The sequence below is a fragment of the Diabrotica virgifera genome, chromosome 1 (genome assembly GCF_917563875.1).
Source record: "Diabrotica virgifera virgifera chromosome 1, PGI_DIABVI_V3a".
NCBI classification, from domain to species: domain Eukaryota; kingdom Metazoa; phylum Arthropoda; class Insecta; order Coleoptera; family Chrysomelidae; genus Diabrotica; species Diabrotica virgifera.
The window spans coordinates 160714605-160737343 of NC_065443.1; the positions used below are offsets into that span (position 1 = coordinate 160714605).

General features: G+C 34.2%; 1 protein-coding gene across 3 annotated transcripts in view; it reads left to right on the plus strand.

The window, feature by feature from the left end:
* Positions 1 to 973: 973 nt before the first annotated feature.
* Positions 974 to 22739, plus strand: part of LOC114338629 (cytochrome P450 4C1-like) — a 132988-nt gene continuing 111222 nt past the window's right edge. For all 3 annotated transcript variants that reach the window (XM_028289225.2, XM_028289226.2, XM_028289227.2), the window contains exon 1: positions 974 to 1102. The gene's annotated coding sequence lies outside the window, so the exon portion shown is untranslated. The remainder of the gene's footprint in view (positions 1103 to 22739) is intronic.

The window sequence follows — 22739 nt, forward strand, 5'->3', positions numbered from 1 at the left end:
CTTCTCCTTTCTAACTATGTTCCCATCAAATGTCCTAAATACTCTAGTTTTCGTCTTTTCACATTATATCGGCGTCATTTTATATCCTTCTAGTTTCTAGTTACTTTCACGTTTGACATATTTTGCGTCCATGTTATTTGTTGTAGTAGTCGTCTGTAATATAAAAATTCAATGGCGACCAACTTCTCCCTATGCACTTCTTTTAGTGACCACGCTTCCAAGCCGTAAATAACACTAGAGAACATGTAACACGTAACACCGAAGCATTCTTAGGCGTAGTTCTAACCGTATATACTGACAACCAAGAAACTTTTTAAAATGCATAATGCAGTGATTATTTCGATAAGTATCTTAATTTCTTTGATTTGCTCCACATTTGATGCTATTCATATTCCTAATAAAGTAGATCAATTACATGATCTTCAATATTGAATTGGATGTTTGAATCTGCTTATTTACTAATGATCATACATTTAGTTTTCTTCAAATTCATATCCAATCTGCATTCATGAGAATATTTTTTATCAAGCCGTAGCATTACGTTGTGTAAAAATCACTGTTGTTACGAGTATTTTTAAGTTGCCATATTCTAAATAAAACTGAATTAAATAATAATAAAAAAATTAAATGATAAACAAAAAATCTATGTTTTTATTTAGAAGATATGGTAGCATGTAACACTTCAATAATTATTGAAGTATTATTAATTAAAATAAACACATAATGTAATTTAATTGAGTAGCTAAATTATGAAATAAAGATTACTTTGATTTCAATTTCAATATCCAAGTTCTGTTAATGAACTTATGTATCCTAAATTATTTTTGTTAATTAATGGTTATTTACGTATTCTAAAGGATAAAAAATATTTAATTCTAAAACGGGGACAATTGGTTCTTCTTATAGATTAGATAATTAAGGTCATTATATTTGAACTGATTGACTCCAAAATTTATCAAAAAATATCATACTGTCTTAACGCTGTTAAAGTGATACAATTATTGTTTTTGAGGTGTCCTTTACTATCACTAAAAATTTTAAATATTTTGTTTGTGTAGTAAAGAACTATTATGGAATATTGTCATTTTTATTCAAATATCAGGTATGTAATAAAATTTGCTTTTAAAAACAAATTAAAATAATTAGTAAAAAATACAGTACCTACTTATTATATTTCCCATTACGACTTTTAAAGCTTTTTCCCTCGGGTCTCTAAAAACCCACATGGTATATTCAGATAATATTTGTATTATTTTGTCATTTCGTTTAATAAACATAATTTCAAAAGTTATGCATCACCTAAAATTATGCTCACTTTCATCATCATTTTATGCTCCTTTTTTTCTTTCTCTTCTTTCTCTATTATATTTCTGTTTGTTTTTTACATTTTATCCCGTAGTTCGTTTTCCATCTTATTTTTCCAAATTCTACGCCTACTAGTCATTTTATTATACGGTGCCTTCGTTTGTTACACAGTCAATAGATTTTATAGAACGCGGTGCACAAAAGATTTTGTTTTAATTACTACTGACACCATAAAGTACCTATTAATAATTTATGATCTAAATGTGTAATGTTAATAGGTCAGTGTCCATAATTTTCTCCTTCATGAGACTTGAAAATTTGTTAGATTTGACGATCGGGAAACTGCAAGAAAAATACACTCACCGGCACGAAAAACGGGCACCCCAAAAATGGGTCATTTTTGATGTCTCGTATCTCCTAAACCTGTTGTCCGATTTAAGTATTTTTTTAAATATCTTATAGCCTTATTCTTTAACCATATCGCTGTAATAATATTGTTGCTAGACAGGTAAATTTTCATTGTATACCCGGTGTACGGATCAAACTGGGTTTTTTTCTCAAATTTCACAACACCCTGTGAAATGTTCTAGCCTTTATAAAATATTAAAATTGAAACCCAACTATAGCCCCAAGTTTTCCTAACAGTCTGTTTTTTTTTTATTAATTCGCTTACGTTGGAAAATAAAAAAGTTAGGGACTTTAACAACTAGCCATATTTTTATCAATACAGGGTGTTTCTAAATAAGTGCGACAAACTTTAAGGGGTAATTTTGCATGAAAAAGTAATGATCGTTTGCTTGATAAAACTATGTCCGCAAATGCTTCGTTTCCGAGATAAGAGATGTTGAATTTTGTCTTACAAACTGACGATTTATTTATTACCCTAAAACCTGTTGAGATATGCAAATGAAATTTGGTAGGTTTTATGAAGTAGTAATTGCGAATTTTTTGACTTACAATTAAGAATTTTATATTCACCATTGGCGTGCATACGGGTAATATTACCCGGTCATATTACCAGCATGCATGCCAATGGTGAATATAAAATTTTTTGTTGAATGTCAAAAAATGCACAATAACTACCTCATAAAACCTACCAAATTTCATTTGCATATCTCAACCGGTTTTAGAGCAATAAATAAATCGTCAGTTTGTAAGAAAAAATTCAACATCCCGTATGTCGGAAACGAAGCATTTGCGGCCATAGTTTTATCAAATAAACGATCATTATTTTTTCATGCAGAACTACCTCTTAAAGTTTGTCGCACTTACTTAGAAACACCCTGTATTGATAAAGAACATGGCTAGTTGTTAAAGTCCCTACCTTTTTTTGTTATCCAACATAAGCCAATGAATAAAAAAAAACAAAATATTAAGCAATCATTGGGGATATAGTTAGGTTTTAATTTCAATATTGTATAAAGGCTAGAATCTTCCACAGGGTGTTGCGAAAATTGAGAAAAAAACCCAGTTTGATTCGTAGACCCGGTATACACTGATAATTTACCTGTCTAGAAACAATATTATTATAGCGATATTGCTAAAGAATAATGCTATAACATATTAACAAAATTACTTAAATCGGAGAACTGGTTTAGGAGATACAAGCCATCAAAAATGACCCATTTTTTGGGGTGCCCGTTTTTCGTGCCGGTGAGTGTATATAATGAGAGGTAGTTAAGACAACAAATTTTACTTTGGAATAGTTGCGAAAAATTAGGAAAATTCAATTTTCAGAACAAGTCACCCAGTTTAACTCTAAATTTTCTTTTTTTACTTATCTCATATGACATTTTTTCCCGTACACAAAAAAGGATAAGGGATGGAATGAAGGTACTTTAGAATTAGCTTCTGTAGATATTTACAGTATGCACATGTGAAGTAGCGGTTCTGTTTTGAACTTCATCAAAAGTTTGGAAGCGTTATCAGAAAGGGACCGCCGAAATCCAAAACCGAGAGGATTGCAAACGTTCCTTTGGTAAATCTGCCATAATCGGATTAGAGGGTTTGGCACTAAACCTAAAACAAACCATACATTGGTGTATGACCTTTTTAACTTCACATAGTCCATTTAAAGGTCAATATTTAAGTCGAATTTGAGATAAAGTATTTTGAGGATCAGAGTGACAAAGGCTGATATATTCTCTGTGAAGAATGAGGCGTACTACACGATTTTTTGAGGGAAGGAGAAGAGGATATTTTTGGTCAAAGGTAACGTCTGAGTTACCAAGGCAACCCCTTACCCGCAGCATTTCATTTTCATCCAAAAAGGGGTTTAAGCTTAAAAGAGACTTATATTAGAGTTTTAACTTTCTTAATCTCAAAAATCTCAAGCGAGAAAGAAGAATACTGAAGCATTTTAACAATCTTTAGTTCAGTGTTTTTAAGTTCCCTTACTTCAAGAGAATTTGCTAAATTGCGAGAAGGCGATTTGGCATCATTGTCAAACCTGAATATAAATGCTAAAGTTCTTACAAACCTTGACAAATTAGAGAACCTATCAGAAAGAGAGGTGAAAAAATCTATTTGATCATTTCGAACGTGAAAAGTTACTTTCCTTTCTTCAGGTAGCTTGGAGGTATACACTTTTGGATTGTATTTCAATAAATCCAACCGAGATTGATTTAAAAATGGAGGACCATGAAACCACAAAGAAGATTTAAGTATTTCAGAGGGTAGCATTCCTCGGGAGAGTATGTCGGCAGGATTTTCTTTTGATCGTACGTGCCTCCAGTAAGCGTTAGGAGAATTATCTAAAATTTGTGCAACCCTATTTGCTACAAATTGAGTCCAACGAGAGGGATGCGAACGAAGCCAAGCGAGAACAATGTCTGAATCCGACCACATATTTAGAGAGTCTAAGCGAGAGAGTTTTTCTTCAATAATATCAGCAATCCTTGCTGTGAGCTTACTACACAATAGCGCACCCATGATTTCCAATCTTGGGAGAGTCAAGGGTTTTAGCGAAGCGACACGACTCTTAGCTGCTAAAAGTGAACAAGATACTTGTTCTGATTTATAAATCACACATAGATAGATGCAAGCTTCATAAGCCTTTAAACTTACATCCGAGAATGCATAAATTTCAACACTAGTGATTTCTTGACTTAAAAGAGACACCGAGGTATATTTAAATCCTTAAAATGCGAGAGACTGCGAACACAATTTAGCCACTCATGCAACGTATCTGCATCTATGATATCATTCCAATTAATTTTGAAAATTCAAATTTTTGCATAATTAATTTAGCGACAATTGTAACTGGGTTAATTAGGCCTTGAGGATCAAATATTTGGGCAATTATTGACAGCATTTCTCTCTTGGTGTATGAGTCCTTTAGGGTAAAATTTGAGACAGAGATTGAGAAGGTGCCAAGAATAGGATTTCAACATAAACCTAAAACCTTATTGGAGCCATTATCTGGAGCTATTACATAAGAAGTGTTCGAAGAGAGAGAAGAGATGTTTTTTAAAAACAAGTCTGAGTTAGAACACCATTTATGGAGAGAAATACAAGCGGTTCCAAGCAAACTAGTTATTCTCTTATGAGCTTTAAGGAGAGTCTGTACATCATTAGCGCCATAAAGAATGTCATCAATGTAACAACTATTTTGAAGAGCATCACTGGCGAGAGGATACTCAGTCTGATGAGTTTGTGCCAGTTCCATTAAAAAGCGATTACTCTGAAAGCTAGCGCTTTTAGTTCCATACGTGACGGTTTACAATTCAAGACACTTAATGTCTTTTTCAGGGGAGTCACGCCAGAGAATGTTTAAAAGAGAGGTTTGAGCAGGATTTATTTTAACCTGTCTATACATTTTTTGTATCATCACCATCATTCTCTTGCATTATCCCTATGCGGGGTCGACTTCCCTAATTGCATTTCTCCACACAATTCTATCTTGGGTCATGTCAATGTTAATCCCCTTTACCAACATATATTGCCTTATCGTCTCCCCCAGGTCTTCTTTGGTCGTCATCTTCTACTCCTTCCAGGAATCTGCACTTCAGCTATTCTTCGTATTGGATGATTAACGTCTCGACGTTGAACATGACCAAACCATCTTAACCTATGCTCTCTCATTTTGGCATCAATTGGTGCCACACCTAGACTTCCCCTAATACACTCATTTCTAATTTTATCCTTCTTTGTTACTCCACTCATCCATCTAAGCATTCTCATTTCCGCCACATGCATTCGTTGTTCCTCTTTCTTTTTCACTGCCCGACATTCAATTCCGTACATCATATTAGGTCTTATGGCTGTTTTATAGAATTTTCCCTTCAGCTTCATTGGAATTTTTCTGTCACACAACACACCACTCGTTTCTTTCCACTTCATCCATCCAGCCCTAATTCTACTGCATGCATCTACATCTATTTCTCCATTACTCTGTAATACCGATCCTAGGTACTTAAAACTATTGCTCTTTACAATCATTTTACCATCAAAAGATACCATTTTATTTGTAGTAATTCCATCTTTAAATGAACATTCCAAATACTCTGTTTTTGTCCTACTAAGTTTTAAACCTTTTTCCTCCAGAGCTTCTCTCCACGGTCCCAGTTTTTGTTCTAGGTCTCTTTCGCTATTTCCTACTAACACGACATCATCAGCATACATTAAGCACCATGGAATGTTACTTTGTAGTTTCGCTGTTTTCTGGTCCAAAACTAATGAGAATAAATACGGACTAAGCACAGAGCCTTGGTGCAATCCTACTTTCACATGAAATTTATCAGTCACTCCCACACCTGTCCTAACACTAGTCGTTACTCCCTCATGCATATCCCTCACAATTTTTACATATTCACCAGGGACTTCTTTCTTATTGAGTGCCCACCACAGAATCTCTCGAGGAACTCTATCATATGTTTTCTCAAGATCAATGAATACCATTACGCGTTGGTCTCTTTACTCCTGTATTTTTTCATCAACTGCCTTATAATGAAAATTACATCTGTTGTTGATCAAATCTGCCCTGCATAAAGCCAGATTGATTCTCGGATATTTCGGTCTCTTCACGTATCCGTCTATCAATTACTCTTTCCCATATTTTCATGGTGTGGCTAAGCCGCTTTATAGCCCTTTAGTTTGTATATTGTTGTATATCTCCCTTGTTTTTGTAAACAGGTACCACTATACTGCTTCTCCATTCGTCTGGCATTTGTTTAACTTCCATAATTCTATTAAATAGATCTGCTAGCCACCTTGTTCCTGTCTCTTCCAATGCTCTCCATACTTCCCCGGGAATATCATCTGGTCCTACCTCTTTTCCTTTCTTTATTTTTTGAAGCGCTTGAGCCACTTCCTCGTTTGTTATTTTGGTGATCATTGCTGCTACTGTCTCCGTTGACTCTACAGGCTGTCTGTCAAATTCTTCATTTAATAAGCTGTCAAAGTACTTTCTCCATCCCTTTTTGACATCCCCTTCGTGAACTAGTATTTTATTATTTTCATCTCGGATACAGGGCCGGTTGTTCGAACGCTAATCAACAATGATCATTATCAAATAATTAATTACTGTCAATGTCAATTGTTAAAACATAATTGATTACAATTCTGAGACTATAATCAATTAATATAACAATAATTATTAACATAATTAATAATAAATCTCATAATTGTAATTAATTATGTTTTCAGCGACCCAAACAAAGTTGACATTGACAGTTTTGGTGACAGTAATTAAATATTTAATAATGATCATTGTTGATTAGCGTTCGAACAACCGGCCCCTATCTGATTAAAATTTTTGCTTTCTTTGCTCTCCGTTTGGCTATTTTATATATATTCGTTTCGCCTTCCCCGGTATCAAGTTGATCGTATAGGTTTGAATACGCTTCTGCTTTGGCTTTTGCTACTGCTACTTTCGCTTCCTTTTTCGCCACCATATAGTTTTGAAGATCTGCGTTGGATTTGGTTTCTTGCCACTTTTTATATAATTTTCTCTTCTCTTTTATTTTTCCTTGTACTTCGTTTGACCACTACCAAGTCTCTTTATTCTCAAACTTTTTTCCTGACGTTTTCCCAAGTATTTCAATAGCAGTCTCTCTAATACTACTGGCTATTTTTCTCCAAATTTTATTAGGGCTTCTTTTCAAGTTCCAACATATTTTTTCTACTATTCTTCTCCTCAATAGACCTTCTTTCCCTCATCTTTTAGCAGCCGTCACTTGATTTTTTGTGGTCCTCACCGATATCTCTGTTTAGTTTCGCTTTTTTACTTGGATGTCCAGAACAAGCAGCTCATGTTTTTGGCTTACTCTCTCACTAATTATTACCTTGCTGTCCTTGCATTCACGTATGTCTTCTTTCCTTATCATCAAGTAGTCTATTTGGGATTGACGTCCACTTTTGTAGGTAATACTTTGAGTTTCTCCCTTTTTAAAGAATGTGTTAACAATGGCCATGTACAATGCTGTTGCTAATTCAAGCATGTCATCTCCAGCTTAATTTCTAGTTCCAAAGCCTAATCTCCTATGTATTGTTTTATATCCTTTTTTGGTTTGGCCCACATGTACATTGAAATCACCACATATTATAACTTTCTCCTCTGCTGGAATATCACTCAGTACGTCTCCTAATTGGTCATAGAAAGCTCTTCTTTCATTCTCACCCAGACCTGTTTGGGGAGCATACACACACACACAACATTCAATACCTCTTTATCAATTACAAATTTCACTGACATCATTCTATCACTCGTTCTTACAACTTCTACTACGTTATCTTTCATTTCACTATCAGCAATTACACCAACTCCATTTCTAGTGTTACTACTCCCTACATACCACAATTTGTATCCTTCACCTAGTTCTTTCGCCCTTTGTCATTTCCACCTAGTTTCTGGAATACAAGCAATTTGAACGCTTCTTCGTTTGAGCGCATCCACTAACTCCAGACTCTTACCTGTAAGACTACCAAGATTCCAAGACCCTATCCAGGTTTTTCTAACTTGTAATGGTGTTCCCCCTGAGATTTTTTTGTATATCCTTTGTAAAAACGAAGAAATACAATCTAAACCGTAGCAAAATGTCAAAATGTTCCGGTTGAATGATAGGACCTTTGAGTAGAATGTCATTGAGCGAATAACCACTAGAGCTTTTCATCGAACCATTAAAAACAACCCTAAGCTTTGTTGTTAAGGATTCTTCCTTAAACACACAATGATGCGGTAGAAAATATTTATTTTCTAACTTTCCGTTGGTTAGAGAGAGAGACAATATTTTGGCATGTTCGAGAAGAAGGTATTCATTAATGAAATACTTATACTGAGCGTATGTAAAATTCACCTAACATTTTATTAGCGTTTTCAGAGATAAGTGGAATATTTACTTGAAAGCGACCTGTAGGTAACACAATAGTGGTTTTACTGAATATTTGTTCCGCCAATTCTTCATCAATAGTTAATTTACTAGCAAGGGGAACTTCTTCAATTTCGAAAAATTGTTGAATCAACTTATCCAACTTATTTTGTTCGGGTTCGGACTGAGCAAAGAGAGAAACATTTAACTGAGACATAGCCCGATATGAATTACGGTGAAAAACATGAGGATTCATTAAGTGTATCAAAAATAACATAGCCTAAGTGAGTACTCTGAGGAATGGGAAGATTTTTTCCTAACCGTATAAATCCATCCGTCAATAATTCACTATAGATATCACCAGCTAGAAGCAAATCAATTTTACCCTGAACAGAATACGAGGGATCTGCGAGAGTGAGATCGTGTGGGACGTTTATTTTACTTCTATCTATAGTAGCTCTAGGAAGCCTACAAGTTATACTAACGAGTACAGCGAAGGAAGTTTTAAAACTTCTGTCCTTTACATTATAAGAAAAAAATTCTAAATTTAACCCGTGTTGAGCTGCAAAAATTAAAAAACAAATAGCCCTGATTTATGAGCTATTTATGAGCTTTCATATTCCGCAAACTAAAAATTTTGGGCTCTTTCCAGTGAGCAGGAATTTAATACTTTAGTGGGGGAGGGTTAAGGTATTTATGAGCTCTTGAAACTATATAGTTTCGATTTTTGAGCTCATCCCCTTCACCCCCAAACAACCCTTTAATTGATTTAACTTAAGAGAAAAATGCTGAGAAAACTTAAAATATATCGTATTGCGGATAGAATTCCTATAGCTTATATACTCTAAGAATAAACTATTAAATCACGTGCATTTCGATTATTGAGCTACAACCCCTTCGCAAGAAAACCACCCTATCTTCCCGGCTTAAGAGAAAGTTGTACTTAAAATGCATTAAATTAATTATTTGGCGACTACATATCATTTAATAATTTATTAGCTTCCAAATTACTCGCATTTAGATCAGTAAATTGCAATTTATTTTGTATAGTGCAGTCACTGAAGGTAAAAACTAACTATTACCTTCAATTTCGGTGAACCTTCATCGATTTTCACGAAAATTGGTCAGTGGTTAGAGGATACGTCAAGAAACAAAGGTGACATGGTACCACCTTGCACCTTTACCCTGAGGGTGGATACCTCACCTTCCCGGGGGTGAAAATTATTTTATAAAAAATAACTGCACAATTCAATAAAAGAACAAATTAGGAGCAAAATTTATTATATAAAGTTATTAAAATAAGTCAAGACTTTTTAAGTTATTAAAGATCAAAGATTTTAATTATTCGCGAAAAAAATGCATACTTTGAAGCGGTTTTTCGTAAATCACTGAAAAACTGTAAGTTTTTACAAAAAAGTTAATAGTAGTTTAATTGGTATAGCTTATATTCTAAGAATAAACTCTTAAATCACGTGCCTTTCGATTATAGAGCTACAACCCCTTCGCAAGAAAACCATCCCATATTCCCGGCTTAAGAGGGAGTTGTACATAAAATAATTTAAATTAAATATTTAGCGACTACATATCGTTTAATAACTTATGAGCTCGCAAAATATACGCATCTCAATTATTGAATTGCCATTTTCTTTCTATAGTGCAGTCACTGAAAGTAAAAATCAACTATAGCCTTCGATTTAGGTAAATCTCCATTCATTTTCACGAATTGACAATAACAACTTGCGGTTATAGGCTGTGGTATATGTCACACCTTCTTGGGGGTGAAAATTACTTTATTAAAAATAACCCCACAAATCGAGAGAGGGACAAATTGTAAGCAAAATTTGTTATATAATGTTATTAAAATAAATCAATATTTTTTGAAAAAAACTCATACACAAGTAAAAAACTTCGAGATGTATTCTGGTATAAAATCGTTTATTTAAAAACTATCTAAAATGTCATGGATTGCAAAACGTTTTCGTTCTAATACAGAACATCTTTAGTGCATTCTGCCGAGTAGTTTGAAACTAGCACACTGTATATAGTGGTAACCCCATAATATTATATGGTTTACATAATATAATTTGGTAAAATTGTATGACTACAAGTCGATGTTGATAGATATAATGGAACACATGCTAAAATGGCACCATGTTTCCCTGCTCGAAGATGCTAGTTACTTGCCAATTCAATGGGTACAGGCCAACACAAAAATTAAAATATTTGATCTTTAATAACTCAAAAAGTATTGATTTATTTTAATAACATTATATAACAAATTTTGCTTAGAATTTGTCCCTCTCTTGATTTATTTTTAATAAAGTAATTTTCACCCCCGAGAAGGGGTGACATATACTCCCGGCTAAGTTGTTATTGTTAATTTTCTTTCTTGACGTATCCTCGTGAAAATGAATGGAGATTTACCGAAATCGAAGGTCATAGTTGACTTTTACCTTCAGTGACTGCACTATAGAAAGAAAATGGCAATTTAATAATTGAGATGCGTATATTTTGCGAGCTCATAAATTATTAAACGATATCTAGTCGCCAAATAATTAATTTAAATTATTTTAAGTACAACTCTCTCTTAAGCCGGGAATATGGGATGGTTTTCTTGCGAAGGGGTTGTAGCTCAATAATCGAAAGGCGCGTGATTTAAGAGTTTATTCTTAGAATATAAGCTATACGAATTAAACTACTATTAACTTTTTTGTAAAAACTTACAGTTTTTCAGTGATTTACGAAAAACCGCTTCAAAACATGCATTTTTTTCACGAATAATTAAAATTTTTGGTCTTTAATAACTTAAAAAGTATTGACTTATTTTAATACCTTTATATAATAAATTTTGCTCTTAATTTGTTCTTTTATTAATTTGTGCAGTTATTTTTTAATAAATAATTTTCACCCCCGGGAAGGGGCGGTATCCACCCTCAGGGTAAAGGCGCAAGGTGGTACCATGTCACCTTTGTTTCTTGACGTATTCTCTAACCACTGACCAATTTTCGTGAAAATCAATGAAGGTTCACCGAAATTGAAGGTAATCGTTAATTTTTACCTTCAGTGACTGCACTAGACAAAACAAATTGCAATTTACTGATCTAAACGCTCGTAATTTGGAAGCTTATAAATTATTAAATGATATGTAGTCGCCAAATAATTAATTTAATTAATTTTAAGTACAACTTTCTCTTAAGCCGGGAAGATAGAGTGGTTTTCTTGCGAAGGGGTTGTAGCTCAATAATCGAAATGCACGTAATTTAATAGTTTATTTTTAGAGTATATAAGCTATAGGAATTATATCCGCAATACGATATATTTTAAGTTTTCTCAGCATTTTTCTCTTAAGTTAAATCAATTACAGGGTTGTTTGGGGGTGAAGGGGATGAGCTCAAAAATTGAAACTATATAATTTCAAGAGCTCATAAATAGCTCGTAATTCTGCCGCAAAAACCCATTCAATATTCCTATTTTAAGTAGAGGGGGGGGGCTGACTCAGTAAAGTATTAAATTCCTGCTCAGTGGAACGAGCTCAAAATTTTTAGTTTGCGGAATATGAAAGCTCATAAATAGCTCATAAATCAGGGCTATTTGTTTATTAATTTTTGGAAGTGGGGGGGGGGGCAGCTCAACACGGGTATAAATTTAACATTTCGTTTGAGAGTGAGGTGTTTTCGGATATGGTTGATATCTGTAACTGTTTAAAGTAAGGGATGAGTTTTAACTTCTCAACCAAATCACGAGAGGTAAACGAATGTTGGCTTCCATTATCTAGGAGCGCTCTGGCATGCATGGGTCTGCCGTCTTTCGAATAAACTGTTACTAAAGCGGTAGCCAACAATATATCAGTTTTAACTGATAAAGTGGAGAGAGACGTGGCTGACTGAGAATCTGGAGAATTTTGCACATCTACAGGAGGTCTGAATGAACTAGTAGAAGCTTCATTTTGTCTGCGATTACTAAAAGAATGCTGAGTAGATATGGGAGCGACAATACGAGAAGCACCTTGCGAATTTTGGGGAGCTTGAGCATTGCGCTCACGAGAGAGAGATTGCCTATTGATGTTCCTAGAGGAAGAGACATTTTCAGAGGTACCATGGAGGAATGAGTGATGACGACCTCAGCACAAAGTACATGATCGAGTAGAGCCGCAATCTTGAGAGAAATTTTTACTATCCAAACAATTAAAACACAGTTTCTTACCTTTTACAAAGTTAAATTTTTCCTGTAAAGAGAGGCATTTAAAATCATTACACTGATAAACCTTATGAACAGTGATGATTGGTCAACTGATGAGAAGAAAGATGTTTCTGATTAAGTCCTGTTGGTAACCTTTTTAATATGGTCACAAACATTTAATTTTTCCTCAATATCACACTTTTTCTCGAGAAAATTAAAAAACTCTGAAAGGGTAGTATTATATCTTCAGATTGAATAAGTAGGACATTTCGATAAATATATTTTGACAACTAATAAAATATGAACTAACATAACTATATATAACATTACATAACAACTGCTATAAATAGAGGAGGATACTATATTCTGCCACGCTATTTTGAACTTAAAAAAATACAAAATAATTAAAAACCTAAATCTAAAATCTTGACTTAAAATGTCGAATCCGTTCACATCTTCTTAACTGTGGAAGATCATTACGTTCTTCAACAGCAGGTTCATTAATGGGTACCGCAGCAGGTTCATTAATGGGTACCAGTTCATTATCAGGATGATCAGGTTCTATTATTGGATCTACATTTTCGTTGATAGGATTTGGATGTAAATGGACTGGAGGTTGGATAGATGGCAGAAGATGCAGGGGGGTTCTTAATACTGTGGTTGATAATGAATTACTTCTGGTTCGTTTACAAAGGTTAGATTCCTTTTAGGTACCATGGTTTTACGAATTTGGTCAATGTGACGTTTTAAACAATAGCCATCATCAAGTTGGACTTGGTAATGTAACAATCCATACTTTTTAACAATTGTGCCAAATTTCCAAAGTTCCTGGTTACCTTGGTAATACCGTACTTTTACTCTCTCCCCCACATTTAATTGTCTTGCACCATTGGGTTGATTTTCTGATCTGCTAAGTTTTGGTGGACGTAGTGCGTCGAGTTTGATTCTTAAACATCTGTTCAGATACATTTCAGCTGGTGATTTTCCACAGGAAAGTGGTGTCGCCCTATACTTTAAAAGAATTTCTTGTACTTTCTTACTCATGGGTAAACGATCAGTAGACATAGTAGTCCTGTCGCCAGGGGGGGTACAACGGCCTTCTTAATTCAGATGGACTTACCTAAGTTTTTTTTATGTATTTTGACCCGTAGAACACGAATTTTTTGGGTAACAGTTGATCCGGATGTCGATAAGATTGTTATAAACAAAGAAGTTGAGGAATTACGTAACAGCGATTTCTCGTAAAACAAAACATGTTTTTGTATTTTTTGGGCCCTTCTAACCAAAAAATGTTCCTAAAAGTGTTTTCGTAGGATGCATAGTTTTCGAGATAAACGCGGTTGAACTTTCAAAAAATCAAAAAATTGCAATTTTTGAACCCGAATATCGTTTGAATAAAAAATAAAATAGCAATTCTGCTTACCGCCTTTAAAAGTTTAAGTCAAATTATATCTGTTTTGAATATTTGCATTGCTAAAAATTTATTTTTTGATTGTTAAAAAAGCTATAAACACATAGTGTTTCCCGTGCCTAGTACATGCGTTTTAATGCATGCTACTTAGAAATAGCCCCGCTTGCACTTTTACCTTCTCTACGTACTCGTTCGATTTTAAATGAGAAATCATTGAAACATCACTCAAGCACTAGGTGTTTATAGCTTTGTTTTAATAATAAAATAATACATTTTTAGCAATACAGATAATTCAAACCGATATAATTTGACTTGAACTTTCAAATGCGGTAAGCAGAATTGCTATTTTATTTTTTATTCCAAAGTTTTTCGGGTTCAAAAATTCCAATTTTTCGTTTTTTCGAAAGTTCAACCGCGTTTATCTCGGAAACTATGCATCCTACGAAAAAATTTGTAGCAACATTTTTTGGTTAGAGTGGCCCAAAAAATACAAAAAAATGTTTTGTTTTGCGAGAAATCGCTGTTATGTGATTCCTCAACTTCTTGGTTTATAACAATCTTATCGACATCCGGATCAACTGTTACCCAAAAAATTCGTGTTCTACAGGTCAAAATACATAAAAAAAACTTGGGTAAGTCCATCTGAATACAGGAGGCCGTTGTACCCCCCCTGGCGACAGGACTATAGCTTTTAGTCTCATTTTTAGGGTTTGAACGTTTCGTTCAGCTAAGCCGTTTGAAGCAGGATGACCAGGAGCAATAAACTTTTGAAAAATAGCATGAGTTTTTAAAAAAAATTTAAATTGATCACTTACAAAAATTGTAGCGTTGTCTGACACCATAACTTGAGGATATCCGTGAGTAGAACATATCTCTAACAAAAGATCGATGGTTTTTTCTGATGTTGGCGCATCCCTAGAACTTTGATTTCAGCCCATCGTGATTTAGCGTCAACCACAACAAAAAATAAAAACCTTGGAATGGACCCGCATAATCAATATAGATGCGGTCCCAATTTTCTGTTGGAGTATCCCAGTGGTGTAGTGGAGCTTTTGAAGGTGATTTTCGAATTTCAGCGCACGGTTGACATGACTTGACCAGAATTTCAATGTCTTTGTCTGTGTTTTTCCAATAGCAATACTTTCTTGTAAGTTGTTTCATCTTTGTAATGCCTATGTGAGTTCTGTGGAGTTCTGATAGGACCAGTCGTTGGAATTGAGTTGGAATAACAATTCTCTGACTTTTAAAAAGGATCTCGTCTTCTAAAGTGAAATCATGTTCATTTTGATTTTGTGATTTTAAATCAGATTTAATTCTTGATAAAATGGGATTTTTGTCTGTGGCATCTTTGATATTTTAATAAGTTAGATCGTATGTTGAAATTTCTTTTATTGACTCAAGACAGATAGATTTAATTTCTTCGTTGAGAATTTTTTCTAAAGAAGATGAAGGTTGATTGATAGAAGCTCTAGAAAAACAGTCGACGTTAAAGTGATTAGAAGATTTTCTGTATTCGACTTCGTAATTAAATCCTGATAAAAATGATGCATATTATCGAATTAGCCTAGCAGAAGTCATTGAAGATAATTTTTGAATTTTGATGAAAAATTCTCGTTAGAGGGCTGTTATCAGTGATGAATTTAAACTTACGCCCAAAAAGATACATGAATAAGTGATTTACTGAAAACATAATTGCAAGTGCTTCTCTGTCTAACTGACTATAATTTTGTTCACATTTGGTAAGAGATCTTGAAGCAAATGCGATAGGCCTTTCGATTCCATCAATAACATGAGATAGTACCCCTGCAACACCGGTTGGACTTGCATCACAAGCTAATACTACGGGCAAACTTGGATCATATGGAATTAAAACTTGATCACGCGCAATTTCCTCTTTTAATTTGTTGAAAGCTCTTTCACATGAATTATTCCAAATAAATTTTGCTATTTTCTGTAAAAGTTTCCTTAGAGGGTACGATTTAGTTAAAGCATTAGGAATGAATCGGGTATAATACATTACCATACCAAGAAACCTTCGAACTCTATCCACATCTGTGGGGCGTGGCATGTCGAGAATAGCTTGAATCTTTTTTGGAGACTTTAAAATTTCGTTGTGCTTGATAAGATGACCAAGATATTCTGTACTGGTTTCGAAAAAAGCACACTTTTTTCGATTAAGGTGTAGATTGAACATTTTTAGTCGTTGAAGGCATGCGTCAAGATTTTGTCGACATTCTTGTTTACTGGATCCATGGACAATTATGTCATCAAAGTATGAGTGAGTTTTTGATAGACCGGATAGAATTTGATCAATAATTCAATTGAAATCTGAAGGGGCAGTTTTAATTCCAAAAGACAGTCGATGCATTCGATATGTTCCTCGATGTGTTGATATAGTTTAGATAATACTGCTCTCTTCGTCTACTGCTAGATGAAGATATGCTTTGAACAGATCCAATCGACAAAAATATCGTGAATATTTTAAACTGTTCAATATATCTTCGATTTTTCTGATTGGATAGTTTGCGAACACAATTCTCTCATTAACACCAATTTTGTAATCTACACAAAGTCTCACACCTCCATCAGCTTTTGGAATAACAACCAGTGGTGAACCCTAATCACTATGGTTGACTTTCGATATAATTCCTTGAGCTTCTAAGTTGCCAAGTTTTTTCTCAACTTTCTCCCTAAGTGCATACGGTACATCTCGTTTTTTAAAATAGACTGGCCTGGCATTTTTACGCAGTTGCAAATTTATTTTAAAATTTGATACAAGTCCAATTGATTCTTCAAATATGTCTGAATATTTTTGAACAAACTCTGTTCATTATCATCAATCGATATCTTGAAGGTTAATGTTTAAATGTCTTATCCATACACGCCCTAATAAGGAGTCTATTTCATCAGGAACTACGTAAAATTCTTCTGTTGAAATTTTATTTTGATATTGTATTGACGTTTTTGCTTTCCCCAGGGGATAAAATACGTTTTTTGTATATGATCTAAAGGCAATATCGGATTGTTGAAGTGGTAAATCAAGATCTAGTTATTTAAATTTTGATTCTCAGATGAGTGTAAATCCTGTTCCAGAATCAACTTCAAATGTTGCTGGTTTGTTTTTAATAAGGACTGTAACATAAAACTTTTGAGCATCCGTATAAGATTGATTTTCATAAATATCTACAATTTTATTAATGCCAAAATTATCCTCTGGTTGTTTCGCTGGTTGATGGTTGATATTTATTAATTAGATGATCGGTCGTTAGTTTTATCTTTGTTTGCTAAATGCGTTAAAATACAGACTGAAATGACGTGACCATATTTTTTACAACCTTTGCACTGAAGTCGTTTAGGATTGATTTTACAGTTTTTAACAAGATGTTACTGACCACATCGTAAACATCGATTTTCTATCCCCAATTCTTGAAAATTAATTCTTGATCTAGACTGGGAACGCTTCGTAATATAAAACGCTGAATTTGGTCTTTGTTTAGATTTATTGATTTGGTTGATATTTAAAGAATTGTTACTTGATGAAAATTCTTTACTGTCGATAATTGAAGATTCTAAGATTAAAGCCTTTTCTTCTAATTTTTCAAATGATTTTTCATTGGATTCCAGAAGACGTTCTCTAATTAGGTTATCTTTGATGCCTCGAATAAACTGAGCTCGTAAAAAATGTTCAGAAATGTTTGCCTGACATTCGCAGGTAGAGATAAATTCACATTCAAGAGTAGCTTGCTTTAGAGCAGTAGTATATTCGGAAATTGACTGATTTTCTTGTTGATATAAGGAAAGAAATTTATGCTGCAACACAAGAATATTTTTGTTTGGATTCAGATGTTTATCAAGTTTCTTTACAATGGTGTTATAATCAACATCTCTAATTTTGTGAGGTGCAACTAAGGATGAAAGCATTGAAAAATTTGCAGAGGCAATAGAATTCAACAGTAAGTCTAAAGCAAATTTCTTGTCATCGAAAACGTGTTTGATTTTAAGGTAGTTTTCGAAACGTTCTATGTACATTGTGAATTTTTCTTTTTGTTCATTAAAATTTTCGAATAAAGGTATAAAATTATTAATAGTCGAATTTGAAGTAATTGCCAAACTTTTCTGCAGTTGATCTAAAATTTCCTGGATTACCATCATATATTGTTTGAATTGATCTCGATACATGTTTAATATGTATTTTAAAAGTCTGTTTATTCAATTATTTACCCCGTCGCCAATTTATTATATCTTTAGATTGAATAAGTAGGACATTTCGATAAATATAATTTGACAACTAATAAAATATGAACTGACACACACTATATATAACATTACATAACAACTGCTATAAATATAGGACGATACTATAAGTAGTTAAGGTCTTTGTCTAAATATCATATTCAAAGGCCCTATGTGTAGCAAAATCTAATTTTTGTAAAAATATTTCGATTAATAGCAAATCCCAATGCTCAATTGGTACAATGCTCAAATGCCTTTGAATTACTTTTAACTAGAGATGGAGCCTTTAACAATTTTTGAATGTGTAAGCTAATCACTCGCGATTTGTTTTCGTAACGATCTTTGAGAGTTTTTACAGCTATACCGAAATTTTCTTCGAAAACTTCGATGTTGTCGATCTACTGAAGGGGTTCATTTCGCAGGAACGATTTGAGGTAAATAAATCGTTGCACACTATTGAGTTCTTCATTGTTCACTATTAGCAAAGAGCTGGTAGAACAAGTTCCATTCAGAGAAGGTCCCGGAGTACGTTTGCATGGTGATCTCGGAAGCCTAACCTTAGCAGTGGCTACAAGGTGACTGAGTGCTATTTGATCTGAGAGAGGGGGCCCAAAAATATCTCGTCCATCTTACGCCGCAGCCCGCGAGAATAGAGAAATATTTTTGTTCCGTTGTCACCCTGTCTTCTGCTTCAGTACCGGCTTTATCAATCTCGTCTATTTGATACATTACTTCTTCATATTTTAAAAAACAGGTTTTTAATTCTGTTTGCCAAAATTGATATTGTAGCGCATCCGTTTCCATACTAGCCTTTTGTAAGAGCCAGTTTTCGATCCTTGTAATTTTAGCCTTCAAAGGCGTCCTCTTTTTCTTGAGGTCTTCCATTTTTATGCCGAATTCAATTGAGCACACACGGCTAGAGAGTCTATCGATACGTGGAAAAGCCTAAATTACATTGGAGAGTTTTGTTTGGCAATTATCAACCACGCGAAAGAATAAGAGTCTAAGTTACACAGAGAGATACAGCATTCCCGCTAAATGTCATCAAAAGTGTTTTTTGACCGTAAAATGTCTTTGAGCAGAGTTTACCTTTGATCAGCACTAAAAGTTTTAAAAATGGAAAAATCTCACCAAATAAGTCCAATGAATACAGCGACAGGTGGCAGGTACTAACCACACACAATAACTTCACTTCCTTTTATTTAGAGTTTATCGTGTCGCGAACTAACAAGTCTTGTAATATAGGTATTACACACAAAAATGTTCGAATAAGCGCCACACCCAACGCGAATACCAAACCAAAATCCGGGTCGATGTAGACCAACAGATGGTGTGAGTTTTTATTTAATCTTACCCCAACAGTGGTGAGAAGGGTTTAATTATTACCTTTTGCCTAATTGGACATAGCTGAATATTTTAGGACCACACGCATATGTCCCAAAGCAGGGAGTCCTTCGATATTAACAAACTAGTGAACTTTTAGAGCGACTGGTTCTGAGAATTTATTTGGTCTGGTTTTAAAGTTACTAATTAACACGATATGAAGGGTTGTGCACACGAGAAATAAAAGTGATAAGCCACAAAAACATTTATTAACAACAACGAGTTGATAAATAAGCGGCTTAACGATAAATTGTCTTAGTAGCGAAAGAGAGAGAAAGAGTCTATTATACAAATTTCCGTGTTGATAATTAGCGAGAGGGGTAATTATTGCGAGAGTGTAACGTATTTTCACGACGAAAAGTGGAGCACACATTTAATACCTCGCCTTAGAGAGGCTGGCGATAGACTACTCAGTTTTTATTATAGAACTGCAATATTTTGTTTAAGGGTAAGAATGTCACTTAACAAGAGCGTATCCGTGGCATTCACACATGTTTATACCCTTGCGACCACCGAAGATGCCAAAGCAGCAACCATATGTCCGTTATCTTTTGTGCCCTAACACAATACTAACACTCAAATTTTCAGAGAATTAAATCTTTCAAACACAATACAGATTGATTCAACAGATTTACAAGAGAGATTTGCATAAATGCGAAATAATTTAACTGTGGTTTTCACAACAAATGTATTTAGATATTTCCTGCCAAAGAGATCTTTGGCAGGAAATCCAAACTCCATTTTTAAGCCCATCTCGTATAACTCTTAAGTCGTTATCTTTCTTTTGGATCTTCTTAAGGTTTTCCAGAGAAGTCTGGTCATTATCTTTTTGCTGTTCAACTGTCGTCATCTGCAGATTTACTTCTTCGGTTGCATTCTCTTTTTGTGCTAGCTGACATTGGCTTTGAACTTGTAATTCATTTAATGCATTTTGGAATTCTTGTAACTGTTTATTTAACACATTTTTCTCTTTTATTAGTTTCTGGCATTTATTTTCCAGATTGGACTGTGTAGTTATTGCATTGGTTCGAATTACCTTACACTTTTCTTGCAATATTAACATCTGTTCTCTTAACCTTTCTATTTCATTTTTACTAATCGCTAGTTGCTCCTTCAAATGAATAACTTCAGATTCCATTGTACTTTGTTCCTTTCTATCGTCAGCTGTAGGAAATCTGTTTCTTAGTGACCATATATCATCTTTTCTAGTGGAATTTTGTGACAGGCTTACGGATGTTGAACTAGGCGACTTTCTAATCTCATTATTTGATTCTTCTTTCGTCGCCTGGAATTTATTTCTGCAATTATTTTGCAAATTTCCCATTGTTCCACAATTAAAACATCTTCTGTTCTGATTTTGAGATTGTTGTTGCATATTTGGCAGTAAGCTTAATATCTGGAATAAAACTAGTTGTTCGTTATCTGTGGTAGTGACTTGCTTATTTTCTGTAAATCTTATTTCTTTTAATTGTGGAAGAGATCTGGAAATACCTTTCGCCGCTTCAAACTCCTCAGCTGAGATTAGTGCTCCATTTAGTGTGTTGTGGTGTTGTAATCGAAGAGCCTATTGCATTTCGATATCATGTAGTCCATCTATAAATGCCTGTATACCGATTTGTTCCAGAAAATCTCTATGCAATAGTCTTTTAATATCGGCCTCAAGTTCTTGCAGGCTTTCGTTATGTTTTTAATATCGAACTTTCAGTTGACTTTGGAAAACCTGTTTTAGATGTTGCTGGCCATATCTTGTCTCTAAAGCTTGTTCGAGAGAGGTATAACTGGGTGCACCCTGGGAAAGAAATTGCAAAAGAGTCGCTGCTTGTCTTTGAAGCGACACCACCAAGGAAGCTGCCATTTCGTTTTCATTCCAGCCATTTGCTCTAGCTGCAGCTTCGAATTGAAAACGATAAGTTTCCCACTCTGTTTAGTCATCGAACGTGGGTGGTTTTAAAATTTTGCTACTTCTAATTGTGCCTGGATCAACGATGGAAGATGAAAGGGCTTTTTGTTCGGATTCGACATTAGTAACTGAAACAATATTCGATAAAGAAGCTTAAGTATTAATTTTGTTTGGTAACTAGACTATTTACTATTTCAAACTATATTTCAAATCGTTTTGTTGCTGTTATATTTTATTTTCTAGATTTTTCTGTTGTTGGTCTATTTTACTGTCTAAGTAGTTTTGTTGTTGCTCTATTTTGTTGTCTAAATAATTTTGTTGTTCTATTTGATTATCTAAAGAGTTTTGTTTTTCTTCTAATATATCTATTTTATTAGTAATTCGACTTACCTCTAACTGAAAATTTTCGTGAATTTGGGACAAACTATTCATAAATTCTACCTCTGCTTGTCTACGCCTCTCCTCCTTCTGTTCCTCTTCTTGCCTACGCATCTCTTCGACTTCTTGCCTACGCTTTTCCTTCACCTTCCTACGCTGCTCCTTTTTCTCTTTCTCTTCTTGCCTACGCTTTTCTTCATCTTTCATTTTTATAAACCATGCGGGGGGTCTTGACGTATCCATTTCCTTACTAAATTCTGTAGATCTCGTATTAAGAGCAAATAGTAGCGATCAACAGGTAGCAAAAAACGCGTTCCAAGACTTTGGCTCTAATTTTGAATATTTTGTCGCGATATTTTACACACATATTCGTAATATAATAAAGAATGGCGGTACAGAGCCCAATTTCAGAAATATGTTAGGATGTGGAAATTAATCTATAACTAAATAAAATATTGAAAAAAGGCGTACAAATGTACCGCCATTAAGAAAGACAAAAAAATACACTTTCTTCAAATAAACTTTTCTATCACGTGCCTAGATTTTGTGTCACATTGGAACGACTAAAAATCGATTTTTTTATAACAAGAAATTGAACGTCACTAACTTGGCAACATTTCGCGCTTACGTGTATACAAATAAT